Genomic DNA, 19,121 nt, shown 5'->3' with positions numbered 1-19,121 from the left:
TTGTATTTCTTTGTTGCAATCCACGATAAATTCACCCCATGCTTATGAACAAAATAAAGCTTTTACTAAAAATATTGTTGATGTTATGATGAAAGCTTTGGAAGAAAGGTTGGAATTAGAAGTTTCAATTCCTAGAAAATTGCATGATAAATGGGAACCTACCATCAAAGTCAAGATTAAAAATGATGAGTGTTTTGCTTTGTGTGACTTGGGTGCTAGTGTTTCTACAATTACGAAATCATTATGTGATGTGCTTGGTCTTACCGATATTGAAGAATGTTCTTTAAATTTGCACTTGGCGGATTCTACTATTAAAAGGCCTATGGGAAGAATTAATGATGTTCCTATTCTTGCAAATAGGAATTATGTGCCCATAGATTTTGTTGTTCTAGATATTGATTGCAATTCGTCTTCTCCAATTATTCTTGATAGACCATTTTTATGCACTATCAGTGCCGTGATTGATATGAAAGAAGGAAATATTAAGTTCTAATTTCCACTAAGGAAGGGTATGGAACACTTCCCTAGAAAAAGAATTAGGCCACCATATGAATCAATCTTGAGGGCATCTTATGGATCTAGGACCAAAGATGACAAAACTTAGATTCTTGCTTTATGCCTAGCTAGGGGTGTGAAACAATAGCGCTTGTTGGGAGGCAACCCAATGAATAGAATATATTTTTTCTTTTGCTTTCTGTTCTTGAGTGTTAGCACAGTTATGCTACTGTTATGATTGTGTTTTTTGTGTTTTAATTAGTGTTTGTGCCAAGTAAAGCCTTTAGGATCTTCTTGGGTGATAGTTGTTTGATCTTGCTGAAAAAACAAAAACTTTTGCGCTCACGAAAATACCAATTCTTTTTGCAGAAGATTAATATAAAAATTGCCCAGGTCATCCATAATTTTCAGAGTTTTTGGAGTTACAGAAGGAGACGTACGATCAGGCTAGCAAAGAAGGTGTACAAATCATTTGTGCGTTGCTTTGCGAGTTTTCATCCGTTTGTTAGAGAAGCGGGGAGAAGTTTCAAACATTTCGGCCGCGAGGTGTGGCCAGTGGCGTAGGCCTAGTTGGTATTTTAATCATAGGAAATTTAGATGGAGTCAGGACATCATCAAAATTGACGTGTGCCCATGGCGTGCTCTCACGACCCCATGATTTTTTTTAGTAAAGTTTGGCACAAGTTTTGGTGATCGCTCCTTCCAAACTGGAGCATCTCACATGAAGGATCATGGTTTCCAAAAGGAGACATGTCAATTCAAACTCCAGTGGCCGGTGACTTCATCGTTGGTCCTCATAAAAATTTCCATGATACACAATCAGCATTATACCACAGGTTTGATTTGCTGGCGCATTTAAGGTATCGTTAGCTATATTTAAGACATCTTTTGAGTTTAACATGCATTTTGTGCATAAAAATAAAATTACAACCAGAACTGCATGTGCTGTCGAAAGCGATGTGGATCGTCGTTCGATCAAGGAGCATCCAACGGTGCAAACGTATGATCCGTGGGGTTTGGGTTCTGGCCAATCAAAACGCACGACTCAGATCGCGCGCATGGCAGGGGGGCATCGACCACGGTTTGGTAGGCACACAGCTTTTTGAGTGAACCTTGTGCTATTTGAAAACATTTACATGCACCAGAACTACATGTGCTGTTGAAAGGGATGAGGATCGCCGTTCGATCAAGGAGCATCCAATGGTGTATACGTATGATCCATGGGGTTTGGGTTCTGGCCAATCAGAAAGCACGACTCAGATTGCGAGCGGGGTTTGTTCGACACACGACTTTCATTAACGAAACATGTGATATTCGCAAACCAGATTGCATATTTTTATTCACACATATTGTAGTGAGATCAATTGATTGTGCTACCTCTATGATATAATAATAATAATAATAATAATAATAATAATAATAATAATAACAAACAATTCATATTCGTTGCTTGAGCTGACAGCATATCAAGGTCAACATATTAACGGTTCTTACATCAATAGAAAACCGGGCATAACTCACAAATTCAGTACCCGCGACAGTTCTAAATTGAACGAATTAAGTTGCAGGGTAGGCATAAAGACTACTCCTATGGCTTAATTCCCATGTACATGGGTCATTACGTTGACCCCGAATGAACTTGGGTTTTTTGATGATTTTATGCTGCTCTGTTACATGGGTGCATGATCCCTTGGCTGGCAACTCAGCATATTCATCGTACTCATCCTCATCGGCAACATCCTCGACACCCAATACCCTCCTCTTCCCATGCATCACTACATGTCAGTTCTTGTGCAAGGGGCCTTCCGCAAAGAAAATATGGGTAGCATTGCTGGCAAGAATGAATAGTCTGCGTGATATGCCATCGTTGTCCTGCTAACACAGGTATTCCTGTAATCATCAACCTTTACATGACCAAGAGGGATCCATGCGCACCTGAATAATGCCACCATAACTTTCACATAGTCAAGCTCCCAAATCTCTTTGATGGTTCCATAGCATACCCTTTTATCAGCTTCATCTACAGTCGTGCATTCTATTCGAACAACGCTGTTCTGATATGAGGTCTTCTGATCACGTTCCTCAATGTAGAACGTGTATCCATTTATGTCATATGCTTGGTACGTCAACACCGTAGATGATGGATTTTGTGCCAACCACGTAGCAATGTCATCGATGTATCCTTGTGCCAAACGATTCTTCAGCCATTCAGCGTAGTTCTTAGTGTGCTCCTTCATCTCCACATCTGATGAAGGCACCATTGGTAAGAAGCTTTGGCGTATCTCTGCCAAGTGTTCTTCGGCACAAGCTCTGAGAACTGGGTTGTTAAGCAGTACCGTCAAATGGGCTTTCTCTGCCAATTCTCTGGGTGCAGCCATTTGCATGCCAGCAAGGACTGGCTTATCTTTCAGCCTTCCCTCGTGGCGAGAGAGGGGCAAACCTATAGGTCTTTGTTTCATGTATTCGGTGCAAAACTCAACCACCTCCTCTGTGGTATAACCTTGTAGGATGCTTGCCTCTGGATGGTTTCAGTTTTGACAAAAGTACTTCGGTATTCCCATGAACCGCTCGAAGGGATACATGTTGTGAAGAAACACATGACCACAATACTTTATCTCGTCGACAAGGTGCACAGTGGGATGGACCATGACATCAAAGAATGACGGTGGGAAAAACATCTCTAGGGTGGACAATATTCTTGCAATATCATCTTGCATATGATCCAACACCTTAGGATCTAGAACTTTCTGCCATAGTTGGTTGAAGAAATCACAGAGCTCAATGATAAATTCAGCCCATGCTTATGAAAAAAATAAAGCTTTTACTAAACATATTGTTGATGCTATGATGAAAGCTTTGGAAGAAAAGTTGGAATTAGAAGTTTCAATTCCTAGAAAATTGCATGATGAATGGGAACCTACAATCAAAGTCAAGATTAAAAATTATGAGTCTTTTGCTTTGTGTGACTTGGGTGCTAGTGTTTCTATAATTCCGAAATCATTACGTGATCTGCTTGGTCTTATCGATATTGAAGAATGTTCTTTAAATTTGCACTTGGCGGATTCTACTATTAAAAAGCCTATGGGAAGATTAATGATGTTCTTATTCTTGCAAATAGGAATTATGTGCCCATAGATTTTATTATTCTAGATATTGATTGCAATTCGTCTTGTCCAATTATTCTTAGTAGACCGTTTTATGCACTATCTGTGTCGTGATTGATATGAAAGAAGGCAATATTAAGTTCCAATTTCCACTAAGGAAGGGTATGGAACACTTCCCTAGAAAAAGAATTAGGCCACCATATGAATCAATCATGAGGTCATCTTATGGATCTAGGACCGAAGATGACAAAACTTAGATTATTGCTTTTTGCCTAGCTAGGGGCGTGAAACAATAGCGCTTGTTGGGAGGCAACCCAATGAATAGAATATATTTTTGCTTTCTGTTTTTGAGTGTTAGCACAATTATTCTATTGTTATGATTGTGTTTTTTTGTGTTTTAATTAGTGTTTGTGCCAAGTAAAGCCTTTAGGATCTTCTTGGGTGATAGTTGTTTGATCTTGCTGAAAAAATAGAAACTCTGCGCTAGCGAAAATAATTTTGATTTTTAACCAAAGAGCGATAAAATACCAATTATTTTTTTTTCAGAAAATTAATATACAAATTTCCCAGGACTTCCTAATTTTCAGAGTTTTTGGACTTACAGAAGTATTCGAAATATCCATATTTCTACAAACTATTCTGTTTTTCACAGATTCTGTTTTCTTTGCGTTGTGTGCTTGTTTTGATGATTCAATGGTTTTCTTTTATGAGCTTTTTCCATAGAAAAGTTGGAATACAGTAGATATAATGCAAGAATAAAATATGAATTTCTCACAAAAAGAATAAAATATGAATTGGTTTGCTACAGTACTTATAGTAGTGATTTGTTTTCTTATACTAACGGGTCTCAAGAAGGTTTTGTTGAGTTTTGTGTGATTGAAGTTTTCAAGTTTTGGGTTATGTTAAGATGGATGAAGGATTAAGGAGTAAGAAGAGCCTAAGCTTGGGGATGCCCATGGCATCCCCCGCTATTATCCAAAGAGAAGCAAGCAACTAAGCTTGGGGATGCCTCGAGTGGCATCCCCTCTTTTTGCTAAGGACCATCGGTATTTTACTCGAAGCTATATTTTTATTCATCACATACTATGTGTTTTGCTTGGAGCGTCTTGTATGATATGAGTCTTTGCTTGTTTTGTTTTGTTTTGTGTTTTTACTCTTGATCCCTTGCTGGACACATCTATTTGAGAGAGCCAAAATTATGCCATGACTTGCTAGAATTGCTCTCTATGCTTCACTTAAATTTTTATGAGCCATGGACCTGCTCTAGTGCTTCACTTATATCTTTTTGAGCATGATGTGCTTTAGTAGTTTTGATGAAATTCTCTCTTGATTCACTTAGATTTATTTGAGAGTTAGTAAAATTTTCAAGAAATTCTCTCTTGCTTCACTTAAATTAATTTGAGAGAAAGAAATATTATGCTCATGATCTTCACTTATATTTGTTTGAGCTTATCAAAAGCAACACATGAAAATTATTTCCAAAGTGATAGATATCCAAGAAGGATATAATAAAACTTTCATGAAGATCATTGGACAAAATAAACTTGATTATTAGTAATAGTTTGGAGATATGATGATGTGATATGTGAGTCATGTTGATGAGTAATTATGCTTTAGTAAGAATATTGGTGTTAAGGTTTGTGATTCCCTATGCAAGCATGAAAGTCAATAATTATGTAATGAATTTATATACTACTTGTGGTGCATTATTCGGTGTTAATTATGCTTAATGCTTTCTTATGAGATTATTCGCTTCTTGGTTGGTCACTTCTCAATCTTTTGCTAGCCTTCATTTTGCACTAAGTATGATCACTACTTGTGCATCCAAAATCCTTCAAACCAGTTTTGGCACATGAGTCCACTATATCTACCTATATGTGGTATTCAGTTGCCATTCTAAGCAAATTTGTATGTGCCATCTCTAATTTTCAAAATAAATTTCTCTTTTGTGTGCTCGTACCACTCGCGAGGTGGTGAGGGGTGGCTAATATTTTTCATGCTAGATGTGTTATTCCCATGATGAGTGTTTATTCACTTGTCATTGCACGAGAGTAAGGCAAAGGTATTAGGGATGCCCAGTCTCGAAATGAAAAACAAATTTACTTTATGTTGTCAAATAATAAATTCCTTGGAAGTGTTTGTGTGGAAGGCACCCGTGGATACGGTTAGCCATGGAAAGTGAAAGTATGGTGGAAAAAGGAATAAACTTTAGTTTCTGTTTGGGAACCACCTATGATATATCTAGCACGGAAAGTGTTGGGAACTCTTAATAGTTTTCATTGGCGGGAAAAGTATGCCTCTCAAAAAAATTATCTCTCAATTTTCGCTTTGAGCTCTGGCACCTCTACAAATCCCTACTTCCCTCTGCGAAGGGCCTTTCTTTTACTTTATGCAATTTTTATTTTGAATTTGATTCTCCATCATCTCTTATAAAAGCGCCAACTAGGGGGCACTATGGTCGTACTTGAGCATTGAGTGTAGTTAATATGCGAGTGTGTTTCATGAATGGACAATGATTGAGCATGATGGGGCTAGGGATAACTTATTTTAGCGTTGATATTTTGAAAGACAAGGTTGCTTGTCGGTATGCTTGAGTATTTAAGTTATCATGTCAAAACTAGACTATTGCTTTGAACAGTATAAACGTCCAAATGTCCATGCTATAAAGAAAAGAATATGAGATGACATGTTAGGCAGCATTCCACATCAAAAATTCTGTTTTTATCATTTACCTACTCGAGGACGAGCAGGAATTAAGCTTGGGGATGCTGATATGTCTCCAACATATCTATAATTTTTCATTGTTCCATGTTGTTATATTATCATTCTTGGATGTTTTATAATCATTTTATACTCATTTTATACCATTCTTTGGTACTAACCTATTAACATAGTGCCAAGTGCCAGTTGCTGTTTTTTGCATGTTCTTTTACATCTCAGGTAATCAATATCAAACGGAGTCCAAACACAGTGAAACTTTTTGTAGATTTTTTTGGACCAGAAGACATCCATTGGGCCGAAGAAGCACTTAGGGGCTGCTCTGAGGGGAGCACAACCCACCAGGGTGCGCCTAGGGGTCCATGCACGCTCTAGTGGGTTGTGCCCCCCCAGACCGCCTATTTGCTCTATAAATACCCCAATATTCCAGAAACCCTAGGGGAGTCGATGAAAATCAATTCCAGCCACCGTAGAGTCCAGAACCACTAGATCCAATCTAGACACCATCACGAAGGGCTTCACCACTTCCATTGGTGCCTCTCTGATGATGCATGAGTAGTTCTTTGTAGACCTTCGGGTTTATAGTTAGTAGCTAGATGGCTTCCTCTCTCTCTCGTTTGATTCTCAATACAATGGTCTCTTGGAGATCCATATGATGTAACTCTTTTGCGATGTGTTTGTTGGGATCCGATGAACTTTCAGTTTATGATCAGATCTATCTCTTGTTATCCATGAAAGTTATTTGAGTTTCTTTGATCTCGTATATGCATGATTGCTTATGGCCAACTTGATCTATTTATCTTGCAATGGGAAGAGGTGCTTTGTAGTGGGTTCCATCTTAAGGTGCTTGATCCCAGTGACAGAAGGGGAACCGACACGTATGTATTGTTGCTAATATGAATAAAACGATGGGGTCTATTTCTACATAAATAGATCTTGTCTACATCATGTCATCATTCTTATTGCATTACTCCGTTTCTCCATGAACTCAATAAAGTAGATGCATGCTAGATAGTGGTCGATGTGTGGAGTAATAGTAGTAGATGGAGGCAGGAGTCGATCTACTAATCTTGGACGTGATTCCTATGTAATGATCATTGCCTGGATATCATCATGATTATTTGAAGTTCTATCAATTACTCAACAGTAATTTGTTTACCCACCGTTTGCCATTTTTCTCAAGAGAAGCCACTTGTGAAACCTACGGCCCTTAGGTATCTTTCTCATATTATTTTCCTTTGCGATATATTTTATTTGCCTTTTATTTTCAGATCTATTAAACCAAAAATACCCCATTTTCCTTTCTTCCATCGGAGGGAAAGGGAAGGGAGAGAGGGGGGAAGAAAAGAGGGGGTCGGCACCCTCCCCTAGTCCAATTCGGTTTGGGAAAGGGGAGGGCGCGCCCCTCTCTTGTGTCCCTTTCTCCTCTCCTCCAATAAGGCCCACTAGGCCCAATATTTCTCCCAGGGGGTTCCGGTAACCTCCCGGTACTCCGGAAAAATGCCCGAATCACTCAGAACCATTCCGATGTCCAAATGCAACCTTCCAATATATGAATCTATATGTCTCGAACATTTCGAGACTACTCATCATGTCTGTGATCTCATCCGGGACTCTGAACAAACTTCGGTTCATCAAAACACGAAACTCATAACATAAATTGTCATCGAACGTTAAGCGTGCGGACCCTACGGGTTCGAGAACTATGTAGACATGACCGAGGCACATCTCCGGTCAATAACCAATAGCGGAACCTGGATGCTCATATTGGCTCCTACATATTATACGAAGATCTTTATCGGTCAAACCGCATAACAACATACGTTGTTCCCTTTGTCATCGGTATGTTACTTGCCCGAGATTTGATCGTCGGTATCATCATACCTAGTTCAATCTCGTTATCGGCAAGTCTCTTTACTCGTTCCGTAATGCATCATCCTGTAACTAACTCATTAGTCACATTGTTTGCAAGGCTTATAGTGATGCGCATTACCGAGAGGGCCCAGAGATACCTCTCTGATACACGGAGTGACAAATCCTAATCTTAATCTATGCCAACTCAATAAACACCATCGTAGACACCTGTAGAGCATCTTTATAATCACCCCATTACGTTGTGACGTTTTATAGCACACAAGGTGTTCCTCCGGTATTCGGGAGTTGCATAATCTCATAGTTTGAGGAACATGTATAAGTCATGAAGAAAGCAATAGCAGAAAAACTAAACGACCATTATGCTAAGCTAACGGATGGGTCTTGTCCATCACATCATTCTCTAATGATGTGATCCCGTTCATCAAATGACAACACATGTCTATGGCTAGGAAAGTTAACCATCTTTGATTAACGAGCTAGTTAAGTAGAGGCATACTAGGGACACTCTGTTTGTCTATGAATTCACACATGTACTAAGTTTCCAGTTAATACAATTCTAGCATGTGTAATAAACATTTATCATGATATATGGAAATATGAATAACAACTTTATTATTGCCTCTAGGGCATATTTCCTTCAGTCTCCCACTTGCACTAGAGTCAATAATCTAGATTACATAGTAGTGATTCTCACACCCATGGAGTCTTGGTGCTGATCATGTTTTGCTCGTGAGAGATGCTTAGTCAACGGGTTTGCGACATTCAGATCTGTATGTATCTTGCAAATCTCTATGTTTCCATCCTTGACTTGATCGTGGATGGAATTGAAGCGTCTCTTGATGTGCTTTGTTCTCTTGTGAAGTCTGGATTCGTTTGCCAAGGGAATTGCACTAGTATTGTCAAAAAAGATTTTCATTGGACCCGATGCACTAGGTATTACACCTAGATCGGATATCAACTCCTTCATCCAGACTCCTTCATTTGCTGCTTCCGAAGCAGCTATGTATTCCGCTTCACACGTAGATCCCGCCATGACGCTCTCCTTAGAACTGCACCAAGTGACAGCTCCACCATACAATAAAAATACGTATCCGGTTTGTGACTTAGAGTCATCCGGATCAGTGTCAAAGCTTGCGTTGACGTAACCATTTACGACGAGCTCTTTGTCACCTTTGATGAAGCTATGTACCTAGGGTAGGGTCATGGATCTGTCCAAGATACCTTCCCCAAGGACATCTCTAAAAGAGCCGGAAGCACTCGAAGAAAAATCATCATCCACTCGACCATGAACTATGTTCCACATGACAGTCTCGAAGACACTCGACCGTATGGACAATCACTCGACTACCAGAAGATCTAGAGCCACTCCACTCTGCAATGGTCGGGAATTAAGTCATAGCTTTAATAGTCATTATGTATCTTTATTGCAGGCGTTGCCAGTAACGTCCCCATCTTTATGTACCTTAAACCCTTTGTAACTGAGGGCGGGAGGAGTCTGGCGAACTCTATATAAGCCACCCCTCCTCAGGGAGAAGGGTTCGCACCCTCTGTAACACACACGCATATAATCCAGTCGACCGCCTCCGGGCTCCGAGACGTAGGGCTGTTACTTCCTCCGAGAAGGGCCTGAACTCGTAAAACTCGCGTGTACAACTCCTCCATAGTTAGGATCTTGCCTCTACATTCCTACCCCCCATTCTACTGTCAGACTTAGAACCACGACAGTTGGCTCCCACTGTGGGGCAGGTGTCTTAGCGACTTGTTGGAGAAGTTGTGATTTTTCCGATCCCCATCAACATTGTTTCAGGCGGAGGTTTGGCCAAGGGCCACGAGATCCCTCTCGGTGCGCTCGTATTCATTGTCGGAAACGCCACTCGACATCGAGGCGCTCCCCGTCCGTGGGGCAACGCACTTTCTCGCATGCGTCCGTGGCGTCCTCCTACGGTAGCCGTCGACTCAGTATTTGTCGGCTCCTGTGCCAACCTCCCTCCCTGTAGCCCGTCGGGGCAAACGTTCCAGTCGGTCGAGGCTTCAGCGGTGGGTGAGGCATGCGGTGGCTTGCCAATCGGCCACCCCCAGGTCGCGGCAATCAAGCCCGATGAAACTCTCTACGGCCTATTCGACTGGCTCCGTAGAGACTGCGTCCGAGTGCGACAGCAGCGACCCCACGGTGGAAGTTTTGATGGTCAATGGACCACGTAGTCCTCCTGGCTTCACCCGCGAGGACGAAGGCGATGGTGGCGGTGATCTGTCGCATGTCCACGAAGAGTACCGACCTGAACCCCTCTCTTCGCAGAGGAGGGAGGAACTTCGCCGCCAGAACATGGATGCACTTCACACTCCCATCGTTGGAGAAACTCCTGAGGCCCAGGCCTTGGAGGAGGCATGCCTAGCCAACTTGGCTGAGCGCACTCGACTGGATAACCTCCAGCGCGCACTCGACGAGCGTGCTCGGCAGCGTGCTCCCGAATCCAGTCAACTTTTTCCACCTCCGACTCAGGTATACCGAACACCAATCCAGAATCTCGCAGCTGCGGCCCGAATAGCGGAGTCAATTCAACCTTCCCAGTCAGAAGCTGGTCGAGGTTTGGTGCAGATCCGGGCCTTGCTCCGATCCACGGGAGAGCAGAATACAATAGTATCTTAGTCGCGGAATAGGATTCACAACAGATCCGTGGTTGCAGACACAGTCCAGTCGGATCACAGCCCAAGATCACCCCCGAGGCGTGAGGGACATGGAGACCAACGAGATCAGTACAGAAACCGTGAGAAGTATGATCACCGACTTGATCACGATGATCGTCGTTGAGTGCCCACGCCTCCCTCAAGGAGTGGATCATACGTGCCTCGGCAGCAGGATGGTAGACGCCCTCACAGTGGTGGGCGAAGGATTCCAGTTGACCCCAGGGAACCGGGCTTTGATGCGAGATCTATTCTCGTTCAGGGTCTGGTCGACAGAAACAGAGCTCACAGAGAAGGCCCCGATAGAGATTTTCCAACCAGCAGCAGAGTGCATGTATCAGGCCCAGAGTGCTTCAGCAGAGCCATCAGGGCCGCAGTGATTCGTCCCAACTTCAGGTTTCGACTGGAGTCAATAAGTTCACTGGTGAGTCCAAGCCTGACACTTGGCTTGAGCATTACCGAGTGGCTGTACAGATCGGTGGCGGCAACGATGAAGTGGCCATGAAGCACCTTCCTTTGATGCTATAGGGCTCGGCCAGGGCGTGGCTCCTGGTAGTATTTATACTTGGGAAGATCTTGCTCGAGTATTTGTCAAAACATTTGAAGGTACTTGCAAGCGGCCAGTAGGGTTGACAGAACTACAGTGTTGCGTTCAGAAACCGAATGAAACTTTGAGAGATTATATCCAGAGATGGATCACGTTGCACCACACAGTGGAGAATGTGTCAGATCACCAAGCAATTTGTGCCTTCAAAGGTGTTAAGTATCAGGAGTTGAATCTGAAATTCGGTCGAACAGGAGATATGACTCTCACTCGTATGATGGAGATTGCCACCAAGTACGCCAATGGTGAACAAGAAGACCGACACCGGAGTGGCAAGCACAAAACAGTCGCCCACGAAACCGGAGGGGGGAACTCCAGTCGGAAGCAAAAGCACAAAGCCGAGCCAGCTGCTCCTGGAGAAGCCTTGGCCGTAACTCAAGGGAAGTTCAAGGGGAAACCCAAAGGACCATGGAACCCCAAGAAAGTAAAAGATCAAGATGGATATGATGTGCTGGATTTACCATGCCACATTCACACCAGGAAAGATGAAGAGGGTAATTTCATTTACCCAAAGCATACCACTCGACAGTGTCGGCTCCTAATCCAGCAATTCCGAGAGAAACAGCCCAAGGAAAAGGAGAAGGAAGCAGACAAAGTTGAGGATGAGGAGGAGGACGATGATGGTTACCCCCACGTGAATTCCACTTTGATGATTTTCGCTGACGTTGAGAGTAAGAGTCGACTGAAAGTCATCAACAGAGAAGTGAACATGGTCACTCCGGTGACACCCAGTTATTTGAAGTGGTCTCAGACTGCCATTACATTGGACAAGTCCTGTCGGTGTTCTGGGAACGGGGGTCCCCAGACTTGCCTGCCTGCGGCCTGCGGCATGGCTCAAAGGGGGGCCCAGCACGGCCCATCTTCACCAACACAGACCCAAGACCCTCACGAGGGGCCAAGCCTCGCGGGGCGGATGACGCGGAGCTTCCTCAGGCACAGCCTCATCAGGCTAGTTCACGAGGAGGCGGAGAGATCAAGGCGGGGTACCTCACGAGGTGCCTGTGACGCAAGCCATGACGACCAAGGGCGCCAGGCGGGTGCCAGCCCGCGCAGTGTCCTCCTTTCCCCTTTGGTGCAAAGGGGGCAAGCGCAGCCGCGGAGTACCGAGGCATCAAGCAAAGGTTGCCATTTCGGTGCAACAAGACCAAGACCAGGAGGACTGCAAGACGGAGGTCATCGTGGAGCCCAAGACGGCGTCACCACCAGAGCTTTGTGCAGGCGAAGACTACTTTTGTCAGGATAACTGGTACTAGCTGTCCCCTTTCAAATTCGCCCGCCATTGTTGGCTCCCTTCCCGCTCGATATTTGGGAAGAGGACCAGGGCCTCTATAAATAGGACCAGCCACCCGCAGGATGGAAGAGAGCTAGGTGAGAGGTTGGAGGTTGGAGATCAACAATCGGAGAGAGAGAGAAGAGGGTGACTGGACTCCTCCCAGCAGTTCATCGCCCCAGCCAAGAACAGACCCTCGCGAGGCTGTTCTTCCTTGTATTGTTCATCATCATCAGCCCAAGAGGCAATCCACCACACCACACACTGGAGTAGGGTATTACACCACAACGGTGGCCCAAACCAGTATAAACCCTATGTCTCTTGTGCTGTTCTTTCCATAGCTTAGATCTTAGCGAGGCGAAGGGGTGTAGGTAGGTAGGAGGCGAAATCTCCGCGTGCACCCCAGTGTTCGAACCTCAAGGGTCTGCCAGAACCCGAAATCCGACATTTGGCGCGCCAGGTAGGGGTGCGCCGGAATCCACCTTCTACCGCTTCGTGCCCCGTCGCGTCGTCATCACCATGTCCGGCGACCAGGCGGGCAACCCAGATCCATGGGCGGCGTGGCCCGCCCGCGCAGAGCCGCTCGCCACGGGCGACCCTGTGCCCCAGGCAGCTCGCGGTCCACAGGGCGCTGCGGGCCGCGGGCGACGCGGACAGGCTTCGACAGCTCTCACACCGCGGCAGGCGCGGTCAGCAGCAAGGGCCTCCAATCACGCCGCGACCACGACACCGTACACCCGCCGGGAGCAGGCGAACTCGAGGGCCGCGCTCATGGTGGCCCGAGAGCTGCTGCAGTGCAGACTGCTGGAGGGCGGCCGCGACGTGCTGCTGGAGCGGGTGACGGAGCTCCTGGGCATCGCCGCCTCGGGGGCTCACCCCTTCTGCACCCAGTTCCCATCTCAAGCCCAGGGCGGCCCGCGCGGGGGCTCCGCCCGTGCCCGCGGGCTCCAAGGCTACTCCAACGCCAGCGAAGCTGTCAGCACCGGACCGGCGGCGGCGCTGCCCCCGCTCCTGGTCCGCGAAGAAGAAGGACTCGACGCGACCCGCGGCCCCAGTGGACAGCCGCGCTGCCACCCCACGGTGGGTGTGTCGGGCAGGACCGCGTGGCATGCGGAGCACTATGGCGTGGCCTTCGGGATGACGGCGCCAGAGGAATACGTGCCCCTCATGATGGACCAAGGACGCCCACACAAGAGCGAACAAGGCTCGCTCCACAGCCCGAGCTGGGGGGACGAGGCGCCAGAAGCTGAGCCTTTCCAGGAGCCCCGGGACGGTCCCACTGGCCACGCTGGAGGCAACGATTATCGGGTACCGCTAACTCTTCAGGAGCAGGCATACGCTAACCATGGATCGCAGGAGGTGCAGGTCGCCACAGCGAGCAGTTGCCCCGCTCCCACAGTCTCCTACCCCTCGGGAGGAGGGCGCAGGGGGCTGCAGGAGAGGGGCTGGGATCCGACATCACCACCGCGGCGTTCGGAGCAAGGTGTCCTCAGGAGGTAGGCCCTCCGCTGGGGAGGTGCCTCAGGGCCTGCCCCCGGCGGAGGACCCGTGGTCGTCGGGGGAACCGCTGGCGACCGCTCTACCCCATCGGCGGCGTCCTGGTTTCCGGTCGTCGTTGATGGCACTAGAGTGTGGCGCAAGGCGGGCCCCTCATCTGGCGATATGAAGCAAGGCCGGTACATGTGAAGAAGGCCCAGTGCCTGTGAAGCTCGCCGCCCCGTGACACTCTCACGTAATAATGAGTGGGGCTGTACACGCCCCGGAGTCTCACGGGTGCTGGCCTCAGGCCCTGGGGCTCCCTCCCACGCCCAGTGGCAGCACTTAGCTCCGCGCTGATGAGAAGACGTCCAAGACTAGATTAGGTGCCAGACGCGGCCTTTTGTCTGCTTTCGTTCCTTTTCCCTTTGGTTGTCGCTTTCCTCCGCTGGATTCAAGTTGGATTCGAATTTGAGATTTGCGTGTGTTCGGGGAGGGGGTGCTTAGTCTCGTTCGAGCAATTTCTCGCGTTTTGGTTACCACTTCGCCTCAGCTGCCTCCCCTCGTGAGCCCCTCGCGAGCCGGGTCAGGCCTAGCTTGCGCGCAGCCCAGACTGCCGCCGCCGCGTCCTCTCAGGAGGGTGTTTTACTACAGATCCAACGGATTCAATCAGGGAACACTTAGGACACCACAGCCTCCCACAGGCTACCTCAGGGCCAACACGGGACAAAGGTAAACTAGCCGACCAGTGCGTCGCTTAAGCCAACCACTTGGCGCGGGCGCATGGGCAATGTAGCATCTACCAACACGATCAACACAAGTTTTACATAAGGGGCTCCCCCTCCAAAATGCTCTCACCGCCATCAGGCCAAAACCTGAGTTCTATTCATACAGGGTAAGGAAGTAGGAACGATGCACAATCAGTCAGATAAACCCCCCAATGCATCCTCAGGAGCACCACCCGAGCCGTTGCTGGCGTCGCTGAACTCGCCATCGCTGTCCGGTCGTCGCCAGCGGCGTCAGGGCCGTTCACCACACTGCCCTCGTCGGCAGCCACGATCACGTCGTCGTCTGAAGCGAAGGCCCTGATAAGAGAATCCACATTGTCTTCCACCCAGTGCGCCAGATCGTCTCGGACGGCCTGGGGGACTGGGGCGATGGTGGCGTCGAAATCGAAGTGGGGATCCATGTTCCGGAGATGGCTGAAGACGCGAGAAAAGGCGCGCCCAAGCAGGGCGCGGCTCCTCTCCTCCACCAACCTGTCAGCCCTGATCGACCACGCCTCCAGCTGCGTCACCACGTCAGTGAAGAACTGAAGATTGCCGGCGTAGTTGACTGCGTGCGGCTCGCCAACAGCTGCCTCGCAGATGTTGCCCAAGGCTGCGTTGGCTCTCTCCCGGAGCGTGGTGAGCATGGGGCCGTGCTCATGCACCAGGATCCGCCGCTGACGTATCTCGTCCGCATTCTGGCGCGCGACGACCTCAGCCTCCTCCACCCACTGGCGGAGAAGGAGCACCTCGGCCTGGGAGGTGGTTAACTCACCTTGCGCCACCTCAAGGGCGGCCCGGAAAGCATCGGCCCACCGCGTCGCCTCCTCCAGCTTGGCCCTCAAGGTGGCAGTCCTGCCTTCAGCTTCGGCCCGGATCAACCCCAGCTTCTCTTCGAACTCGTGCTCGAGGTTCAAATGCGCCATCGCCACCCGACGTATGACCTCCTCCAGGACACGGGCTTCCTGTGCAGCGACATCATCCTCCGCCTGCGTCACCAAGCGCTCGCTCGTCTCCAGACGCTCGTACTCGCGGGTACGTTCGGTGGCTTCCAGCGTCAGCGCCTCCTCACGCTTCTGGAGCTCTGCTGAGTCGCCAGAGGCCACCTTCATCGATGCGAGGGCTGCCTCGCGTAGCTCCACCTACTCCTCCAATGAGTGGCACTAGGCCAGGAGCTCCCGAGCCCGCTCCCCCGCTGCCTTTCGCCGCCGGTCGGCTTCCCGGGCCTCCTCAGCGGCCCAAGATCGGGCCTGCCGAGAGGCCACCAGCGACGCCTTGGCCTCTGCGTCGTCAAGATCGCGCTGACGGCACGCAAGGGCGATGGCGCCCTCCAGCTCGCGCCTCTCTGCAGCCAGGCGCAGGCCCTCGGCCTCAAGGCGCGCGTCTTCATTGGCAAGCTCCTCACCAAGTAGACTCACCGCGTCAGCCGCCCTTCGAAGGAATCCTTGGCGGAGAGCGCGACGCTCCCGAGCACGCTCGAGCACGTCTTCCACACCATCATCTGCCCCAAGCAAGCGCCGGGGGCCACGAATCAGCACTCCCCCTCCAGGCAGGGGCTGGGGGCTGGCACCCTCACGACGGCCGAGCACGCCGCGCCAGAAGCCCGGCCTGGAGCCCGCCCGTCCCCAGGTGAAGGGCGCAGGGAGCGCCTCAGCCAATCGCAGTCCTCCCCAGGCTCGAAGCCACGCGCCCTCTCAGGTGGTCGGCGTGCACCATCACGTTTAGCTCAATAGATCAGCTCAAGTGTGCGGCTACAACATCCTCAAGATGCTAGGAAATGGCGGAGTCATCACGGTGCCCTGTGAAGAGAAGGACGCGGTGTGTTCCCTGGAACGAGCCTTTCAGGCCGCGTCACTGGAAGACCCGGAACGCGAAAGTAGGAGGCTTCCCGAGACCGCCCCCAAGAAGAAGAAGACATCGTCTGACCTGGCCCCACACGAGGCAGGCCCCTCTAGGCCCGTGCCTGCCCAGGGGGCACCTCCTTCCATCGCATAGGAAAGCGCGCCCGGCGCCCTCCTCAGGCAGGGCTCGGGGGCTCTCCCCTGGAGGGCCACCGACCTGGCTAGGGTCACGAGGGAGGCGCTTGGGCACCACATGGAGGAGTGTTTCGAAGCACGTTTGCCTCAAGAAGGAGCAACGCAAGGAGAGCCAGATCCTCATGATTCGTCAGCAAGGCCATTCAGGAGCTACAGGAGTCAAGAGTCATGAAGGGCGGCCGCCGCCTACCAGCAGTGGCTCCCCATCCAGGCGAGGATGGTGGGCTGCGCATCTGCATCGACATACCATGGCTCAACCGAGTCGCCTCTCTGGAGCGCCTCTGGCCCTCGCGAGTGGGGCGCTGTGGAGGTCCACCCCACAGCTACGTTCGCATGCCTTACGGCTTGCCGAACGCGGCTTCCACGTACCAGCGCCTCATGAGGGGCATCACGGAGGCACGAGAGGCCAGGCGTTCCGCAGCCCTGGCGGAGATGGAGATGGTCTGTGAGGAGCCGCCAGCGCCTCCGGAGCCTCCCGAGGCCCCTGGGCCTAGGGGCTTGTGAGGATCGGCTTCCGCTGCCCATCGAGTCTGCTACACCAACACTCCTTCATCCTCAACGTCATCGGATGACATCTTTCAAGTTTCATTTCCAGCTGGGAGCGCCCCCCAGGGCTGCATTATTCCCAGGCCGCGTGGGTCCGTCCCTGCGGCGTGTATCCCTTTTATTTCATGTTGTTAGCTTACCTTGTTGGGGGCGCCCCTCGGGCTGCATGATCCCCAAGTCGCTCGGGCCTCACCCAGTGATGTCCGCCTTCCCGGCATCTATTTAAATGAATCCATTCCTTCGCGGCTAATGTGCTTGACCTAGTTGCCCGCTCAACTAACGGAACTGCTCCCAAACGGCACGACGCTTGCGCATGGGTCCGTCCCTGCAACGCCGACAAACCTGAATGGTTGAGCTCTGGCCGCGGCAGCCCCGCATGGCGCCACCTCATCAAGCCTTCAGTGCCTCATTACCCCTCGGAAGCAACCAACAGCTGACTGTCAATTGTCATGGCAACCCCCTCGTTTCTTTTTCTATGATGGGTCTATAGGGTCTCTTGAAGGAGCTGCGTCAGGCGAGGCCCTTGCGGTGTCTCCCTCACTCTCGTCCGCGCGAACCGCTTGCACATTAAAGCGGGGGTGCCTGAGCATCGTGACTCAGGGATCCTACTGGTTCTCTAGCCCTCACCCTCTGTCCTTGTCCACGGCATCGCGACCTGGCATACCAGCAATGGCTGAGACTCGCTCGAGGGCCGGGACCCGAGGACGTAGAGCAGAAAGGGGAGCAAAGGCGAGAGGGGTGGGACACGCGAAGACCTCGCCGAGAAACCTCATGCATGCCGATGCACGGACCCGGGGACACACCAGAGAGCGGCCCCTGATTCTCGAGATAAGTCACCACCCGGAAGCGCCAGCTACTGTGGCATCATCCCTGCACCTAATACAATCCCGTGTTAGCGACGCCGCTCTCCTTTCTCACCGAACGACGGCTGCTTGAGCGCCAAAGGGGACCTCCTGAGCATCGCGACTCAGGGGCTCTTACCGGACTCCGGGTCGCTCACCTCCTGGCCTTGACCACGGCATCGCGACCTGGCATACCAGCGACGACTGAAGCCGCCTTGGGACTGGGACCTGTCGGCGCAGAGCACCAAGCCCTCATGAGGTTCGAAAGGGAGGACTGAGCTAAGACGGAATGAGCAACTCGCACAATTCTACGACAAGGGTGATATTAACAAAACAGGATCACAGGCACCTTACAAGCCCCTACGGGACGCGTCTTAGATTCCTCGCAGGGAACAGATCCTAAAGGGACACTAACTACGCGCGCCCTTGCACAAGACGCCATCATCAACAGTGGGCCGTCAAGCACCGGCGCCAACCCCATCCAGATCAGAGTCGACGGCGGCCTGACGAGCCCGCCCTGCTCCAGGAGCGGCGCCGGCTCGGGGGCTCGTAGCTGTCGTCGCTCGTCTCCGGAGTCGCAAAGAGCTTGCCGGAGTCGCTGGAACCTCCGACGCCTCCACCGCCTGAGGAGCCGCCAAGGGAGCGGTTGGCGGGCCCAGTCCTCGCCGCAGCAGGGTCCTGGCCACCTCTCCCGGGGCAGCACTCC

This window comes from Triticum urartu, chromosome 6 (assembly GCF_003073215.2).
Source record: "Triticum urartu cultivar G1812 chromosome 6, Tu2.1, whole genome shotgun sequence".
Taxonomy (NCBI): domain Eukaryota; kingdom Viridiplantae; phylum Streptophyta; class Magnoliopsida; order Poales; family Poaceae; genus Triticum; species Triticum urartu.
This window is presented reverse-complemented; position numbering follows the sequence as displayed.